Source organism: Pantherophis guttatus, chromosome 10 (genome assembly GCF_059756535.1).
Source record: "Pantherophis guttatus breed Tessera chromosome 10, ASM5975653v1, whole genome shotgun sequence".
Classification (NCBI taxonomy): Eukaryota; Metazoa; Chordata; class Lepidosauria; order Squamata; family Colubridae; genus Pantherophis; species Pantherophis guttatus.
This window is the reverse complement of record NC_142072.1, coordinates 29,585,578-29,598,139: the sequence shown is the minus strand read 5'-3', so window position 1 is coordinate 29,598,139 and position 12,562 is coordinate 29,585,578. Positions and strand designations below refer to the sequence as shown.

The 12,562-nt window shown below is 46.1% G+C and overlaps 1 long non-coding RNA gene across 1 annotated transcript in view; it reads right to left on the bottom strand.

The window, feature by feature from the left end:
- Positions 1-2,340: 2,340 nt before the first annotated feature.
- LOC148112441 (uncharacterized) overlaps positions 2,341-12,562 on the bottom strand; it is a 115,267-nt gene continuing 105,045 nt past the window's right edge. The window contains exons 2-3 of the long non-coding RNA XR_015729516.1: positions 5,920-6,111; positions 2,341-2,581 (exon numbers count right to left, since the gene is read on the bottom strand). This is a non-coding gene — a long non-coding RNA (uncharacterized LOC148112441). The remainder of the gene's footprint in view (positions 2,582-5,919; positions 6,112-12,562) is intronic.

Genomic DNA, 12,562 nt, shown 5'->3' with positions numbered 1-12,562 from the left:
TGGCAATTAAAAAGAGGGACCTGCAATCACTATAACCAAACCGATTATGCAGATCCAACAAAACCACTTCCAGGAACGAAAAATATGGAGCCGCCTGAATAGAATTGGGACAGGCCATGCCAAGACTAAGGCAAAGCTCTTGAAGTGGGGAATGGCTGAGAGCCCACAATGGGACTGTGGTGCATCAGAACAAACTATAACACCCATAGTTCAAGACTGCCTCCTCAGGAAATTTCAAGACACCTGGGATGATCCCACCACAGCTACAGAGGCAGTTAGATAGCACTTTCCTTAGATATTGAATTGTAACATCTACCCTACTGTGATTCTGTTGTGCCATACTGGTATTCAGCAGGTTCTGGAGAACCGGTAGTGGAAATTTTGAGTAGTTTGGAGAACCGGTAAATACAACCTCTGACTGGCCCCGGCACCATCTATTTTCTGCCTCCCGAGTCCCAGCTGATCAGGAGAAAATGGGGATTTTGCAGTAACCTTCCCCTGAAGTGAGGTGGGAATGGAGATTTTACAGTATCCTTCCCCTACCATGCCCACCAAGCTACGCCCACCAAGCCATGTCACACCCACCAAGCCACGCCCACAGAATTGGTAGTAAACATTTTTGAATCCCACCATTGATACACACACATACACACACACACACACACACACACATGCACACACATAAAGCCAGTTGTGCTTTATGGTCTTGGAGTTCTATCGAGACAGCCAGTTGTCTCTCTTTTGGAGCACTGCCAAATGGCTCCAGGGGCTTCACCTGGCCCTGGAAACCCCCCCCCCCAATTCACAGGGTCCATTTTACAGATTTTCCTCCCACAATAGCAACCACAATCATGTATTCAAAGCCTTGACCTTTTTTATAATGTGTGTTATGATGACTCCCTTGTTGCAGACACTGCTGGGGGTAATACCAATAAACACAGTGTGTTTGTCTTCAGCAATGGAATCAGAGTTGCTGTCAGCTTTGGAAGCCATATTAGGCCGGAAGCTTCCATGTTGCCACCTCCTCATGTGTGGGAAAGTAGGAGGGGGGATTTAGTAGACATAATAGCATTCTTCCTGTCGGTCAAGGTCAGGGTGATCCTGCATCTGGAGAAGGAGTGGTCAGAGTGCTGAGTCGAGATGGGACGGACGTTGATTGGAGCATGTGATCGACTGAGGAGTGAGGGGATGGTTTTGGGGGTTTTGATTTACTGAGGGAAAACCAGGACCTCTCAGATTCGGGTTTTCCCAGATGTGCCAGTTTACCTATTCTAGTAAGTAGAACTTTGAAAAATGCTCGCTTCAGAATCTTTACTTGGGGTTTTTCTGGAATGCTGACAGTTTCACTTTGTTAGTTTTATTTTTCCCATTTGGGCAAGGGAATTCATGTTCAAAAGTGTGTACAAAAATCTTGGGAAATTCCTTCCTTCCTTCCTTCCGACTTTTCCTAGACTTTCAGGAAAGTTTATTCCTCCATTTTATTCAGTAGGCCAACCTTTTAAACATAACTTTCTCTTTAATTACAGATATTGAGGCTCCTAGATTTTTAAAAACTCAACTTCATCTGGCATTATCAATAATTTGGTTCATTCTTAGCACAATGTTTTATTGCTGTTCTTTCTTATATTGACCCTCTTGAATTAAAAAGGTCTGTGACTTGGCTGGGAAAAAGAGCTTCCCAGAGGCTTTGTGCATCAAACAGTGAACATCAAAATGTGTAAATTAATCAAATGAGTTAACACAATACATCCATTTAACATTTAATTTTTTTCAGGTTAACAAAATTCCACTGCTTTGTTCCCATAAAGAATATGCCCGAGCAAAAAAGCCAAAGTATTGTTTAATGTGATGATGTGGTACACCTAAAGTGCTAAGATGAGGGATGACTTCCCACAACATAAGCTGAGCCATATGCTGCACCACCCTGTTTTAACCTGATATGGCATGTTGTGTGAACCATATTGTTGACGTACACGAGGCCTGAGCCTCTGCGCTTATGGAGATCTCAGCAGCCCAGTAGGAGGAGCTAAAATAGAGCACCACATGAACGAGACATGGAGAGTGAAGGACTTTTCTCACTGTATGCAAAGAAATGTTTAATTTCTAGCCTAGCAGTAGCCTGGCCCGCTTATGGCAGCAAAGGAAGAAACAGCAAGAATAATTCCTGGCCTTCAGCTAGAAATACAACTATGCGTTTGTGGTGGTCCTGGATTCACGGATATCTGCTTATTACTTCATTGAAAGTATAATGTTGAAAAGCGATGGAAACAAGAAATGCCAGGAGAGAAGAGGGAATAAAGGTCACAAGAACAAAAGAATAATGGCAGCAGGAAGAACAAAGAATTAAAATAACATTTTAATTTTGAACCATCAAATGGGTAGTTTTTAAAAAAAGTCAGAAATCTAAAATTACATTTTTTTAAAAAAAAAATGTTCCTGGTGATTCCATTTATGCATGAAGAACCTAAAGTCTTTTCCCATCATGTTTAAAGCAAACTTGAAAGACACCTCCTCTTCCTCCCTGGGGGTTCTGGATTTTACGCTTTCTGTTCCTGAAGTGTTTCCTTTTTCTTCTCCTGCCCTGAAAAAGGATGATAAGCTATTGATTGGACTTGCTGAGAGACGATGAAGCCTCTTTAATTACTTCATTAGTTCTCTGCATGTTGAGAGGTGGATTAATGAACAATTAAGTCCAGGCTAATCATAAGAGTTTATTCTTTGCCAAAAGCTTGCCAACCAGAGTAAACCACAATCAAACCAGTTTTCAGAGTTCGGGATGAGAAGCTGGACAAATTTTTAGAAGAAAAGGAAAGAAATAGTTCCAGGATCTACTGCTGATTGCTTATTGCTCAGCAAGGGCCCTTCAGACTCATATTCTGCTAAACAATTATAGTTGCAGTCAACTTACGACCACAAATGAGCCCAATTGAGTTCAAAATTTCTCTTGCTAAGCGAGACAGTTGTTAAGTGAGTTTTGCCCCATTTTATGACCTTTCTTGCCACAGTTCTTGAGTGAATCACTGCAGTTGCTAAGTTAGTAGCACCATTGTTAAGTGAATCTGACATCCCTAATGCTTGTCAGAAGGTTGGATGACCGCAGGATACAGAAATCGTCATAAATATGAGTCAGTTGACATCTGAATTTTGGTCACCTGACCATGGGGATGCCGCAAAGGTTGTAAGAGTGAAAAATGGTCATGTCACTTTTTTTCAGTTCCATTGTAACTTTGAACAGCCATTAAACAAATTGTGCTAAGTTAAGGACTACCTGTAATATAACATGGGAAGGACCTCAAGCTTTAAATGTCTGTGATCTTCTGATGAGAACTTCCTGGCCTTCTTCCTACAAGCCAAAGTATTTCCTTCCTTGCACCCAGGACTTTTGCAACTGGCCCAGCACCAGAAGCCTAGCAGCAGGATCTTTCCTTTCTGGTCATCAGACTGGAGGACTGGAATCACACTGGGGTGTGGTTGGAGCTGGAGGTAGGGCTCGGCCTGGCAAATGACTCAGAAACTGTGAAAAAAAGTGGTTTCTATAGCCAGCCCCAGTTGAGTGGGGGAAACAGAGAGGAGAACTGTGGGGAGACGCAGAGGGCAGTGGATAGCCTGGGGGTGAGTGGGAATACAGCAGAGTGCCAGGATTGAGATAAGGGCAGCAGAAGGGAAGCATCATGGATATATGGGAATGCGGGTGTGGCAGGCAGAAAAGCTGGGCTCACCTAAATGCCAAGTGCTTAAACACAAGTTCACACATCATGCACTACCCAGGAAATCATGGTAAACTTTCACAGGAGGGCTTGGTTCACCCAAGATGCCAACACCAAGGCTGGATTCCCACCCTACCTGAATCACAGCCTTCTCAGACCAATGTCAGCAAACTCAAGCTTTTTTGGGGGGGCAGGGTGTGTGCAACAGAAGGAGAATCCAGTTGAAGGGTTCCCCCTATACAAAAAAATGAAGAAGGAGGATCCGGGGGGGAGGGGGGAGAGAAAGCCAGCAAAAGAACATTTGGGAGGGGATTGGTTGGCTATCTAAAGACAAAAGAACAGACTGAGGAAATCAAATATTCTCAAGCAAATGGAGAGAGAAATAATGAAGTTTGGTTGGGTTGGCAAGAGAAGATACTAAATTAATTGAGTTTTCAAGCAAAACCGTTTCCTAATAATTGAATAAATATGCTAAATTTGCAGGAATATATTTACTGGTGATCTGAAGAAAATTAATGAGTTGCTTTTTATGAAATTAGCAAACTGTTGGAGCAGAAAGCTAGGTATTCAAATGAGTGGCACTGGGTTGCGAGGCTGAGACCACACCTTCCTACTCTGCTCTGTTTCCGTAGCAAGTCAGCCATCTTGCCCTGTGACCAAGTTCCTTCTGTAAAAATGTCATTTCTGCAGAATGTGAATTCAAAATATTTAGTCTTTGGTGCTCAGACCACCCTCTGCCTTGTATTCAGTTGTCACTCAATCCTTGATCTGACATAGATCAATAGTGGTCATTTTAACTTATTACTGTCCAGGTGATGGCAATCCCCCTAAGACAATGCCCACCTACCTCCTCAAGTGTCTACGGTTCCTATCAGTGGGATGAAATCCCCACACTGAGGCCTGGCAGAGTGGAGCCATCCTGGAGCATCTAAGGCAGGGATGGCGAACCTTTTTGCTGTCGCAACCAAAAACAGGGGGAGGGCGGGGTGGTTGGGCACGCGTGTGCCCACACCCATAATGCAATGCTGTGCACCCCACCCCCGGAAGTGACCCCCGCACATTCCCCCTGCCCACCCACACATTCCCATGTGACTCCGCTCCCCTCGTGCACGCACATGCGACCCTCCCCTCGCGCATGCGCATCACATCCCCTGCCACCAGTTTTGGGCCTAGCAAATCTCCCTGAAGCCCCCTGGGACCAAAAACAAGCTGCCGGGGGGGGGGGCGCAATCTGGAAGAATGTCAATGCATCCCCAGCCCACCACCAAGAACAATCTAGGGCAGCCCCCTGCCCCTTCTGCCAATGGAGCGCGCTCACTTCCCAGCTGGCGCGTCTCTTACCCTGGCACCGGACAGACGTTCCTTCGGCACAGACTCCACTCCTGCGGCAGTAGTGCTTGTTCTCGGTGGCTGGCAAGGGGGCGTCAGTGGTTTTCCTCCAGAATCCTGGGCACAAGAAGCAGGGTGAGAACCACCGCTCCCCCCTCACCAACCACTGAGAACAAGAGTGATGCCTCTGCTACTTTCCTGGGTCTGCACAGCAGATCTCACCCTGCCATTTGTGACCAGGATTCTGGAGGAGAACTGCCGCCCCCCCCATCACTCGCCACCAAGAACAAGCAGCGCTGCTGCTGCTGCTCTTCTAGGGTACCCGAGCAGGCCAGGCACTCTGGACCATGGACGTGCGTCGCCTTGGACTGGAGAGCAGGGGCTGTGCAAGAAGCCTGCTCAGGTGGGGAGGGAGGGAAGCCCTGTCCTGGCCGTCCTGGCCTATAGCTCTCTCCCCTAGGAAGCGACCGCTGGGATCCCATCTCTGTGTCTTTGGGCACACAAATAATGTTCTTCGCGTGCACATGCGCACCAGAAACCACAAAACCAGGTGGCCAGCATGCATGTGCACACCAGAAACCGAAAGATCATCTTCCTGGCAGGTGCATGTGCACCGGGTGACTACTCTTTTGGTTTCTGGCACTCCTACGTGTGTGAAGACCAGCTGGCTGGCGCACTGGAACCCGGAAGAGCAACAGGTGATGGTTCCACGTGCCCAGAGACATGCCTCTGTGTGCCACTTCCGGCACGCGTGCCATAGGTTCGCCATCAGGGATCTAGGGTCTTCTGTATGAAGAACAAGTACTCTGCCATGAACTGAAGAAGCTTCTTGAACATGAAATGAAACATTTTCAAGGGAAAAAAAACAAGAAAGTCCACTTGCCTTTTTGAAAAAGCATCTTTGGTACAACCACGACTTGGATGATTGAGAATTTTCATAGACTCTGAGTCACATATTTATTCAGTCAGATCTGGACAAAGGTGATTCCTCCCATAGAGCTGTAAAAGACTCTTAGGGAATTCTTGGCCAGACATTTATACTGTACTTGGTTACATAAGCAGGAAACACACGTGTCTATGGAAATAGATAAAGTAAAATGGTTAGTAAAATATCTGCGCCCGCATCCTATGGCAATGAGTATTTTGAGCAAGCCTTATTTTAAGGATCTTTATGGTTTCCCTATCATCCTTCCCCACTCTAGGAACATGTGTTTATTATTGCATCTACTCTCTGCAACAGGCAGGAAAGCTAATTAAACCACCCATGAGGAGCAACTCTCCACCATAGCAGTCTCATCTGCTGCCATGGTTGCGTCTGCACATACTTTGCAGAGGATGAAGGGCTGAGATCACACTGTTAAGTATTGAATAGATGGGCACAGGGACCAATCAGGAGCCAGTAACTAGAGCGGGAAAATCAAGTGCGGGTCAGTGGCTGAAGCCGCGGACAGCTCCGCTTTAAAAAGGGCTGCCGCGGCTCGCATTCACACTGCTGTACGGGAGCTGAATAAAGCTGTTGAATTGCCGAACGTGTCCTGTACCCTCTGTCTGCACCCACTATTCAACACTGGCAATGAGGATGGGATCTACAGAAGGACAATAAGACACTAGGCTGCACAGATCCTCCATGTGGCAATCAACGGCCATTGAAACTACAACCGGCCAACACAAGATGTCTTCAATAATTTCACCCATGCCATTCAACTGGCTGGGAAAAGACTGGGAATCCTATATGGAATGTTTCCATATGTTCCTGGAAGCCAATGACTGTGAAATTTCCGAAAGATGCCCTAATTAAATCATGAGCCTTGAGCCACGTTTCAAAAGAAACCCAGTCATTTATTAGGAGCACCATTCCGGCAATTACTCAAATGAAGTCAGCTCTAACCCTCCACGTGATTTGTGGGCCCCTATGACCCTGTTCCTCCCTTCCTCCCTGGGCATGTCATAAATCACGTTCTCCAATGGACCATTGGAGGTGGGCTAAAAAACCCCATCCCTCCTGTTGACCCCAGTAACCTAGGATACAATCTTTGACAAGGCATGTGTGGAATGTATTTTCCATTGGGGCAGCCAAGCAGCTTCATCAGTTCTCCCCCTCCTGCTTATGGCAACTTGAAAGCTGGTCTGGAAAGCTTTGCAAGTTGACATTCGGCTCCTCTCACTTCCCAAAGGTGCCCTCTGCAAAGCAAAAACAATTTGAGTACAGATATAAAGTTTAGGGATGCCCCCCCCCCAGGCTTGTTTGGATTTTCTGCATGAAATTTGGCTATAAGGCGATCAGCCTGGATGTTTCGACTCTTTACCCAAGATGCCTCTGATAAGGGATAACCCTTCCACTTGATTAAATATTGGAGTTGTCTCCTGTGTCACCTCGAATCGAGGATTCGCTACATCTCATGATGGGTTTGGCCCCCTATGACCATGGGGCCTGGGGGTTCACAGGGTAGTGGCCTAAAGGTCGACCTGATTACGGGTTTTAAGAGGCCACTGTGGAAGACCGGGTGTATCTTCCTTAGTAGTCTGGGCAATTTCAATTGCACCGTGACTGGGTTGATTATCCTTACTTGGGGAACGGTCCCATGAACTTTGGCCCCAGTTTCCTGCTAGGGAGTTTTAACCTCAAGAGGTAAACCTTCTCCCCCAATTGGAATGGCCATTGGGGAGCTCGGTGTTTGTCTGCCTGTTTCTTGTAGGTTTGTGCCGCTTTAGCTAGTGCTTTCTTCAGACAGCCTGCCCTCTGCCGTGGTTGCCTGATTTTCTCTCCAAGCCCCCCAGATATCGGGGAGTGATTTGGGAGTCCGGGATTCAGGTAGCCCGGCAATCTCGCTTGATTTAGAAGAGCTGACTCTCTGTGAAGTTTCTGAAAGATGCCCTAATTAAATCATTTATTTATTTATTATTTATTTATTTTGTTGCATTTCTATGCCTCCCAACTCCCAAGGGACTCTGGGCGGCTTACAACAGAGAATAAAACAATGCAACAATATCCCATACAAAAGTTAAAAGAAAACATTAAAATGTTAAAACATTAAAACACATACACTCCAATTTGTGGCCCGGTCTCGCAAGATCACTATAACAAGATCAACGGCCCCAGGCCTGCCGGAAGAACCAGGTCTTCACCGCTTTCTGGAATGCCAATAGGGTGGGGGCGGTCTGGACTTCAGGAGGTAATTGGTTCCAGAGAGCTGGGGCAGCCACAGAGAAGGCCCTCCTCCACAGGCCCGCCAGCTGACATTGTTTAGCTGACAAGACCCGGAGGAGACCAACTCTGTGGGATCTTACCGGTCGCTGGGAGCTATGTGGTAGAAAGCGGTCTCGAAGATAGCCTGGTCCTGAGCCATGTAGGGCTTTAAAGGTAATAACCAACACCTTAAATTGCGCACGGAGACCGATAGGGAGCCAGTGCAGCTCGCAGAGAATTGGTGTAATGTGGGTGTATCTAGATGTACCCACTATAACTCGTGTGGCTGCATTCTGGACCAACTGTAGTCTCCGAACACTTTTCAAGGGTAGCCCCATGTAGAGCATGTTGCAATAGTCCAACCGTGAGGTGACAAGGGCATGAGTGACTGTGAGAAGAGCCTCCTGATCCAAGTAGGGTCGCAATTGGTGCACCAGACGAACCTGTGCAAAGGTCCTCCTAGCTATAGCCGTCAGATGTTGTTCCAATCTCAGCTGTGAGTCTAGAACAGTGGTTCTCAACCTTGGAGGTCATGTGACCGGGTGGGCGTGGCTAGCTGGTCATGTGACCGGGTGGCCATGGCTATATGTATAGGGACTACTCAGAGGGCTGAAAAAAGTCATTTCTGACAGGTCCTCGCACTTTTGACTGGTCCTCACACTTATGATCATCCTCACATTTATGCCCGTTGCAGCATTCTTAACAACCATGTCACTCATTTCACAACTGCTTCTTTTCACCATGGTGATAAGATAGGGCAAAAAACATAAAATGTGAGGATAGTCATAAATTCGAGATCTGGTCAAAAGTGCGAGGACCAGTCAAAAATAACTTTTTCAGCCCTCTGAGTAGTCCATGTGCACAAAAGGACTACCCAGAGGGCTGAAAAAAGTGATTTCTGACAGGTCCTCGCACTTTTGACCAGTCTTCGCACTTATGACTGGTCTTCATTTATGCCCATTGTAGCATTCTTAAAAACAGTGTCACTCATTTCACAACTGCTTCTCTTGTCACCATGGTGACAAGATAGGGCAAAAACGTAAAATGTGAGGACAGTCGTAAGTTTGAGGACTGGTCAAAAGTGCGAGGACCAATCAGAAATAACTTTTTCAGCCCTCTGAGTAGTCCATATGCATAAAAGGATACAGCAATAGAGAGGGATGAAGGAAGGGAAGGGAAATTAGAGTAGGAGTGAGAGTAAGAGAAGGAGGAAGAGAGGAGGAGGGGGAGGAAGGAAGAGGAAGTAGGGAGGAGAAGAAGAGTGGGAGGAAGAGAAAGTAAGAAGGAAAGAAAAGAGAGAGGTGGTAGGTTTGAGGAGAAAGATTGCTGTACAATAAAAAAGATGAAAGGGAAGAAAGTCAACCGCAAACAAATATAAAGATATTAAGATAAAGAATGAATTGTTAAACTTTAAAGAATAAAAGAGAACAAATATGAATAAATAACAATAATTAGAAACACACATACAAACATACAATGTATTTTCTTTGAACAAAGTATTTGGCTGGTTCACAAATTTAAACAGTGTTTAGTCATTTCAATTAAATTTACAATTTCTATATTTCCTTTTTGCCATATTTATTCCTCATCTATTTTTGTAAAAAACCAATATTACCCTTCATCCTCATCTCTAATCTTAATCAAATTCAATTTTTCCCTTCTATTCTATATTATACCCCTTCCCATTGTCATCTATTTTTATATCCATCCTCACATTGGTTAATTATATAATATTACAGTTGTTTAATATAAATTCAACATTTTAATATAAATCAATTAGTTATATAACTACCTTTTTTGTATATTAATCAATATGAACATGAATATTCCAATTATTTCCATGCAATCCAATTTCTTACAAATCAATTAATTATATTTACCAATAATAATAAACCAAATAATTTCCCCCATATATTCTTCCAAACCACAATTTAACCATTTCTGCTTTCAACACAATATACAATTAATAGTATCTCAATTATTACAATTCCCTAGTTAAATAGAGCTTTTTTTCTTTTGTGTTTTAAAATCTTGAACTCTCCTCTTTTTCTGCAAGAGCTACTCCGCTCCCCCAACCTTAAGGAGGGAGCGAGTTACCCTAAATAGGGTGGCTGGGAGAGAATCCGTGGATGCAATAAGTGCGGAAAAATGTGAACATTTTGCCGCCCGTATCGCCACTAAGTAAGTCCTAACAAAGGCTCTCAAAAGTGTTTGGTCGGATTCGGATTTACTGGTCCTCCAGTGTTGCTCTAGATGTCTCTTCTGGCACTTCATCTCCGGGAGCTCCTCAGTAAACCAGAGAGCTTTCCTGGATCCACTGCCATTGAGAGGCCGCAAAGGCGCAATCCGGTCCAATGCCCCAGACACCGCCTTATGCCATGAGCCTCGATCCAAGTTTCAAAAGAAATCCAGTCATTTAATTAGGAGCACCATTCCAGCAATTACTCAAATGAAGTCAGCTCTAACCCCCCACATGATTTGCAGGTCCCTATGACCCTGTTCCTCCCGTCCTCCCTGGGCATGTCATAAATCACATTCTCCAAAGGACCACGTTGGCAGGCTGAAAAACCCCACCCCTCCTGCTGACCCCAGTAACCTAGGATACAATCTTTGACAAGGCATGTATGGAATGTATTTTCCATTGGGGCAGCCAAGCAGGTTCGTCAGTTCTCCCCCTCCTGCTTATAGCAACTTGAAAGCTGGTCTGGAAAGCTTTGCAAGTTGACAACGACCTTTTGAGTCTCTCCGAGCAAAGGAAAAGAACATTGTCCCTCATGCACTGTGGAGCTGCCATTTTTTAAATGGCAAAAGCCATAGCATCTCCGGCAGAATTGAGAACCATTTATTTATTTTATTTATTTTATTAAATTTCTATACCGCCCTTCTCCCGAAGGACTCAGGGCGGTGAACAGCCAGAAGATAAAACACAGAAATACAAAATTTAAAATAAATTAAAACAAATTAAATAATTTAGGCTGAATTTTAAAATACCCCATAATTAAACAGATTAAAATTTATCTTTAAAATTTAAATTTAAAAAGGAGAAGATTTAGGCCAGGCCAGCTTGATGAAATAAAAACGTTGTAAGTGCACGACGGAAGGTGCGAAGATCCGGGATCCTCCGTTATCTCCGGGGGGAGCTCGTTCCAGATCGTAGGTGCCCCACAGAGAAGGCTCTCCCCCTAGGGGCCGCCAGTCGACATTGTTTGGCCGACAGCACCCAGAGGAGCCCCTCTCTATGGGAGCGTACTGGCTGGTGGGAGGCTATTGGTGGTAGCAGGCGGTCCCGTAGATAACCAGGTCCTAAGCCATGGAGCGCTTTAAAGGTGGTAACCAAAACCTTGAAGCGCACTCGGAAGGCCAGTGCAGCTCGCGCAGGAGAGGTGTTACATGGGAGCTCCATGTTGCTCCCATAACCACCCGCATGGCCGCACTCTGCACCAGTTGGAGCCTCTGAGTGCACCTCAAGGGGAGCCCCATGTAGAGAGCGTTACAATAGTCCAGACGAGAGGTGACGAGGGCATGAGTGACTGTGTGTAGGGAGTCCCGATCTAGAAAGGGACGCAACTGGCAGATCAGGCGAACCTGATGAAAAATCCTCCCGGTCACAGCCGTCAAGTGCTCTTCTAAAGACAGCCGTGAATCCAGGAGGATGCCCAAGTTGCGAGCCCTCTCCGTGGGGGCCAATGATTCACCCCCAATAGTCAGCGATGGCACCAGCTGACTATATCGGGACATCGGAAACCACAGCCACTCAGTCTTGGATGGGTTGAGCCTGAGCCTGTTCCTCCCCATCCAGATCCGTACGGCCTCCAGGCACCGGGACATCACTTCAAGGGCATCGTTGGGGTGGTCCGGGGTGGAGATGTACAGCTGGGTGTCGTCAGCGTACTGATGGTACTTCACCCCGAAACCACGGATGATCTCGCCCAGCAGCTTTACATAAATGTTGAACAAAAGGGGCGAGAGGACCGATCCCTGCGGCACCCCACATATGAGGGGCCTCGGGGTCAACCTCTGCCCCCCTGCCAACACAAACTGCGACCGGTCGGAGAGAAAGGAGGAGAACCACCGTAATACAGTGCCTCCCACCCCCAACTCTTCCAACCGGTGCAGCATGATACCATGGTCAATGGTATCAAAAGCCGCTGAGAGATCTAACAGGACCAAGACAGAGGAGCAATCCCTGTCCCAAGCCCTCCAGAGATCATCAACCAACGCGACCAATGCCATTTCTGTGCTGTACCCAGGCCTGAAACCCAACTGGAACGGATCTAGATACGACGTTTTATCCAGGTACTGGGGAAGCTGTCGCCCAACCACACTCTCAACAACCTTC